This window comes from Rhinopithecus bieti, unplaced genomic scaffold (genome assembly GCF_001698545.2).
Source record: "Rhinopithecus bieti isolate Rb0 unplaced genomic scaffold, ASM169854v2 scaffold_39746, whole genome shotgun sequence".
NCBI lineage: Eukaryota > Metazoa > Chordata > Mammalia > Primates > Cercopithecidae > Rhinopithecus > Rhinopithecus bieti.
The window spans coordinates 1053355-1059321 of record NW_016816960.1 but is presented as its reverse complement, the minus strand read 5'-3'; the positions used below and the strand labels follow the sequence as shown (position 1 = coordinate 1059321).

General features: G+C 47.8%; 1 protein-coding gene across 2 annotated transcripts in view; it reads left to right on the top strand.

The window, feature by feature from the left end:
* LOC108517640 (kelch-like protein 18) overlaps positions 1 to 5967 on the top strand; it is a 64845-nt gene that overhangs the window by 38131 nt on the left and 20747 nt on the right. The window lies entirely within an intron of this gene.

The window sequence follows — 5967 nt, the reverse complement described above, 5'->3', positions numbered from 1 at the left end:
TTTTTTTTTTTTTTTTTTTTTTTTTTTTTTTTTTTTTTTTTTTGAGACAAGATCTTGCTCTGTCACCCAGGCTGGAGTGCAGTAGTGTGATCTCGCCTCACTGCAACCTCTGCCTCCCATGTTCAGCAATCCTCCCACCTCAGCCTGGCAAGTAGCTGGAACTACAGGCACGTGCCACCATACCTGGCTAAATTTTGTAATTTTTTTGGTAGAGATGGGGTTCTGCCATGTTGCCCAGGCTGGTCTCAAACTCCTGGGCTCAAGCAGTCTGCCCACCTTGGCCTCCCAAAGTGCTGGGATTACAGGCGTGAGCCACTGCTCCCGGCCCTCTTTTAATTTCTTGACCTTCTTTTTCATACTTCGGTTATTTAAGAACCTACCCAAATTTCACTTCCTGGAATTCTCTATCCTCCTTAGTCCACTGGGAACTATCATTGTATGCACTTTTATGGTTGGGACCATGGATTATACCCCCACCTATTTCCAGTGCTTGGCAGTGGGCCCTGTGGATCTCCTATGACCTTCTGCCTAAGCAGTTAAGAAGCCTCTCCCTCCCCCTCAAGAGCCAGAGCTCTTAGTTATACGATAAAGGCCTTTTAACCAGCAGAGGTTTGGGGATGCAGGTTAGTGCTGGGCCACACACAGGCAGGAGGAACCCAAACAGCACCCCTGTGTCTGTGGTGCTTTGCACACCCAGCCTTCACCTGAGCCTACTCCGATCACTAGGTAGCTGGCCTGTCAGCATTCCTCCTGACTCAGATCTGCCCTCCCGAACCTCATCCCCTCATGGAGCTGACCTCGCCTCTCCCATTCTCACTCCACCTATCCAGTTCACTTAGCAGCTTGTGGACCACACCCGCTGTCTGTTCATATCCTGCCCACAGGGTGCTCATGGTCATCACACTGAGTACTGCTGTGTGTGCAGCTAGTCAAATAATCATGGTAATGATGCCTAAGATTTAGTGGGGGGCTCATCTGCTGAACACTGGGTAAAGGATTTCATCTTGAGGTAAGTGGTGCTGTTCGCAGTTTTTTTTTTTTTGTTTTTTTTTTTGAGACAGAGTCTCACTCTGTCACCCAGGCTGGAGTGCAGTGGCCGGATATCAGCTCACTGCAAGCTCCGCCTCCCGGGTTCACGCCATTCTCCTGCCTCAGCCTCCCGAGTAGCTGGGACTACAGGCGCCGCCACCTCGCCCGGCTAGTTTTTTGTATTTTAGTAGAGACGGGGTTTCACCGTGTTAGCCAGGATGGTCTCAATCTCCTGACCTCGTGATCCGCCCGCCTCGGCCTCCCAAAGTGCTGGGATTACAGGCTTGAGCCACCGCGCCCGGCCTGTTCGCAGTTTTATAAAGACCTTGTAGTAAGAGTAAAGCTGCAGAACCAAGCTTGTCCCTGCTCTGGGATGCCTTCTGGGGCAGGCCAGAGGGTGCATATGGAGATGTGAGGAGCACACACTACACTATCTTCCTGCTCATTTGTGAGCTTCTTAAGACACAGACTGGACTTAGTTCACCTCTTTTTCCCATAGAACTTGGAAAATGACTTTCTTTTTTCTTTTCTTTCTTTTTTTTTTTTTTTTTCCTTTCTGTAAGATAGAGCCCCAGGCTTGGAGGCCTTGGGCTTCACCACTGCTGAAATGGCTTTCTGTGGCTAAGTAGGATTAATCCTGGAAAGGATTGTTGGCAATCCTCGAATCTTCACCAAGGGACAACAGCTCCACCTAGGGGGCTTTTGAGATTGTCACTGTCAACACTGGATCCAGGCTGTGTTGTAAAGTTACTGTTATCTAAAAGTTGCTTAGAAGGCCGGTCGCGGTGGCTCAAGCCTGTAATCCCAGCACTTTGGGAGGCTGAGACGGGTGGATCGCGAGGTCAGGAGATCGAGACCAACCTAGCTAACACGGCGAAACCCCGTCTCTACTAAAAAATACAAAAAACTAGCCGGGCGAGTTGGCGGGCGCCTGTAGTCCCAGCTACTTGGGAGGCTGAGGCAGGAGAATGGCGTAAACCCGGGAGGCGGAGCTTGCAGTGAGCTGAGATCCGGCCACTGCACTCCAGCCTGGGCGACAGAGCGAGACTCCGTCTCAAACAAACAAACAAACAAACAAAAAGTTGCTTAGAAAAGTGATTTTTAGGCCAGATGAGGTGGTTCATGCTGTAATCCCAGCATTTTGGGGGCCAAGGCAGGAGGATTGCTTGAGGTTAGGATTTCCAGACCAGCCTTTATGCCAAAGCAAGATACTGTCTCAAAAAAAAAAAAATTATTAGTCAAGCGCAGTGGTTCACAGCTGCTGGAGAGGCTAAGGTGGGAGAGTCGCTTCAGCCAGGAGCTCAAGGCTGTAGTGAGTTATAATCATCTTACTCCAGCTTGGGCGACTGAGCAAGACTCTGTCTCTAAAAACTAAAAGGAAAAAAGAAAAGTCATTTTTAGGCCAGTGCAGGTTTGCATGTACCAGTAACATTTTAGGAGTAAGTACTTACACATAAACCTGATGTTTTAAGTCTATCCTTGACATTTTTTCATTCAGCCTTTCAGGACCCCTTCTGAGACCTAAATCTGTACCTCATTCCTATTTCCTGCCACAGACTCCAGAGCCATGGCCTGCTTTCTGTTTTTCTCTCCAGTAGTTCCTATTATTGTCTCTGTTCCTTGGAATGATTCTCCCTGAGCCTGGCTACAGAATGTGGTGGTGTCTCCCAGCTCCCCACTTCCTTTGTGCCCTTGAGGGTACATCATTTTAAGATTTGATTGCCAGCGACTTGAGGAAAACCATTCTGAGCACCAGTGGAAAAGATAAGTGACAGCACAGAGAAGCTGCAATGCCATCAGAGTTCTTAAAGCCACAGTTCCTGAGGCTGCTCAGTCCATTACATCTTCAACCTGCTGCTTTTTTTTTCCCGTGAAGCTGGGGTTGACTTTTTCTGGTGGCCCTCTTTCTGGCCTTCAAATGTATGGGCCTCCTTGCTTTTAGGCAAGCAGTACTGGAGCTTTGTATTTTCTTTCTTTCTTTCTTTCTTTTTGTTTTTTGAGATGGAGTCTCACTCTGTCTCCCAGGCTGGAGTGCAGTTGCGCTATTTTGGCTCACTGCAACCTCTGCCTCCCAGGCTCAAGCATTCACCTGCCTCAGCCTTCAGAGTAGCAGGATTACAGGTGTCTGCCACCACACCCAGCTAACTTTTGTATTTTTATTTTTATTTATTTATTTTTGAGACAGAGTCTTGCTCTGTTGCCCAGGTGGGAATGCAATGGCATGATCTCAGCTCACTGCAACCACCACCTTCCAGGTTCAAGCGATCCTCCTGCCTCAGCCTCCTGAGCAGTTGGGACTACAGGCACACACTACCACGCCCAGCTAATTTTTGTATTTTTAGTAGAGATGGGGTTTCACCATGTTGGCCAGGCTGGTCTCGAACTCCTGAACTCAAGTGAGCTGCCCACCTCGGCCTCCCAAAGTGCTGGGATTACAGGCGTGAGTCACTGCGCCCGGCCTTGGAGCTGTGTATTTTCTGAAATTCTCTCAGAGGTAGATTGGGACATCAAATATGTCAATGAACCACGCCAGTAACCTATTTAATTCAAGTCACTGCTTCCTGCCTCTGATAAAGCATTATGTCTTATGCTGTCTTCTTGCTTCCAAAGTCAAGCTGTGTCAGCAAGGAAGAAGATTGTGATGTGGCTAATGAAAGATGTGGGTCTCCATCAACCCTGAAGGTTTATTTTCCCTCATATCTCTCTCCTCCTCTTGAATGGGCCCCTTTCCTGTGTGACAGCTCTGAGGCAAGAGAATCACTTGAACCTGGGAGGCGGAGGTGGCAGTGATCCGAGATCGTGCCATTGCACTCCAGCCTGGGCAATAAGAGTGAAACTCCATCTCAAAAAAAAGAAAAAAAAAAAAGATGTGTTTTGGCCAGGCGTGGTGGCTTACGCTTGTTATCCTGGCACTCTGAGAGGCCGAGGTGGGCGAATCACCTGAGGTCAATAGTTGGAGACCAGCCTGGCCAACATGGTGAAACGCCATCTCTACTAAAAATACAAAATGAGCCAGCCGTGGTGACACACGCCTGTAATCCCAGCTACTTGGGAGGCTGAGGCAGGAGAATCACTTGAACCCAGGAGGCAGAGGTTGCAGTGAGCTGAGATCATGCCACTGCACTCTAGCCTGGGCAACACAGGGAGACTCCGTCTCAAAAAAAAGAAAAGGAAAAAAAAAAAGGTGTGTTTTGTGCTCAGTATTATGCCAAGCCAATCAGAGACACCCAAAAATAAGGTATGAGAATCCTAACCTGAGAAGGAGAGTTTGGAAATGAATGTCAGTGGCTACGTTGATCATTGGCTCCCGTATCCTTGTACTTAATCCAGCTTCTGCTCCATGGCATTTTGAATCCTCCTCTCAGGTTGATGTCAAAGTGGTAGGAAATAGTGAAGCACATGCTGTAGAGGCCCAGGGAAGTTTTGTCTGCCTTATATTTGTAAAGTGCTTTAACAAATCTTATTCAATCACTGTAAGTGCTTTAGGAGAAAGGCATTTGACAGATGACAGAGCTGACATTCTGACCTTCAGCACTGTATTCCTCAGTGGCCATGAACTTTGCCTACGTGTTGTTCTCTGCTTATGTTTCTTTGCTCTTCTAAATTCACATCAGTTTCCAAAGCAATAGACAGAGCAAGCTCAGGCTGAAATGAAATAACTGTGTAGAATTTTGACTAGTCATAAAGCCAGGCTCCAAGGTACCTTGCCTATTCAGTCCTTGATGGGTCAACTGCTAGGGGACAATAGTGAATATTGCTAAATCAATATAACTCTGTGCCTAAAACCTTAAATCAACATCGGGGAAAATACATAAACCTTTCTAATGAAGAAAAGCAAGCCTGTCCAATTTTTAATCTGATCAGTGCCATCTCTACAGAGAATTAGTCATGAAGCCAAAGTAAGAATCCCCCAGAGTCTGCTGCTGTCACCAAGATTTTAGAATCGCACTGGACTCATTTGGAATTTTCTTAGATGCAACAGTAGTAAGAAAAACAAGCTGGGCACAGTGGCTCACGCCTGTAATCCCAGCACTTTGGGAGGCCAAGGCAGGAGGATTGCTCAAGCCTAGGAGTTTGAGACGAGTTTGGGCAACATAGGGAGACGCTGTCTCTACCAAAAAACATTTTTTTTTAATTAACCAGGTGTGGTCTCAGCTACTTGGCAGGTTGAGGTAGAAGGATCACTTGAGCTCTAGAGGTCAAGGCTATCCATGAGCCGTGATTGCACCACTACACTCCAGCCTAGGTGACAGAATAAGACCTTGTCTCTAAAAACAAAAGCAACCATAATAAAAAATTAAGACAGCCACTAACTTCGTACCAGGTACCATGCATCATGGCTCAACCCTAAGAGGTAGGTAGCTGTTGTCATCATCTTCTTTCAGGTAAGAAAATTACTGACACTTGGAAGAACATAACCCACCCAAATTGCCCTGTGAGCATCAGGGCCAGGATTTATCCTGGGTTTCTCTAGCCCTGATGAGTATAAGTCTGCCAGGTTACCGTGGGAATGTGCACAAGAGGCCTGATTTCAATCTCAGCACCTCCACTTGCTTGTCTCAAGGGACTGTGAGCACCATTTTTGGTTTCCCTGAGCCTGTTTTCCATCTATGAGTGCATTACTACTTTGCAGGTTAAGAAGATTCTGGAGGCCGGGAGCGGTGGCTCAAGCCTGTAATCCCAGCACTTTGGGAGGCCGAGGCAGGTGGATCACGAGGTCAGGAGATCGAGACCCTCCTGGCGAACACGGTGAAACCCCGTCTCTACTAAAAATACAAAAAACTAGCCGGGCGCGGTGGCGGGCGCCTGTAGTCCCAGCTACTTGGAGGCTGAGGCGGGAGAATGGCGTGAACCCGGGAGGCGGAGCTTGCAGTGAGCCGAGATCGCGCCACTGCACTCCAGCCTGGGCGACACAGCGAGACTTCGTCTCAAAAAAAA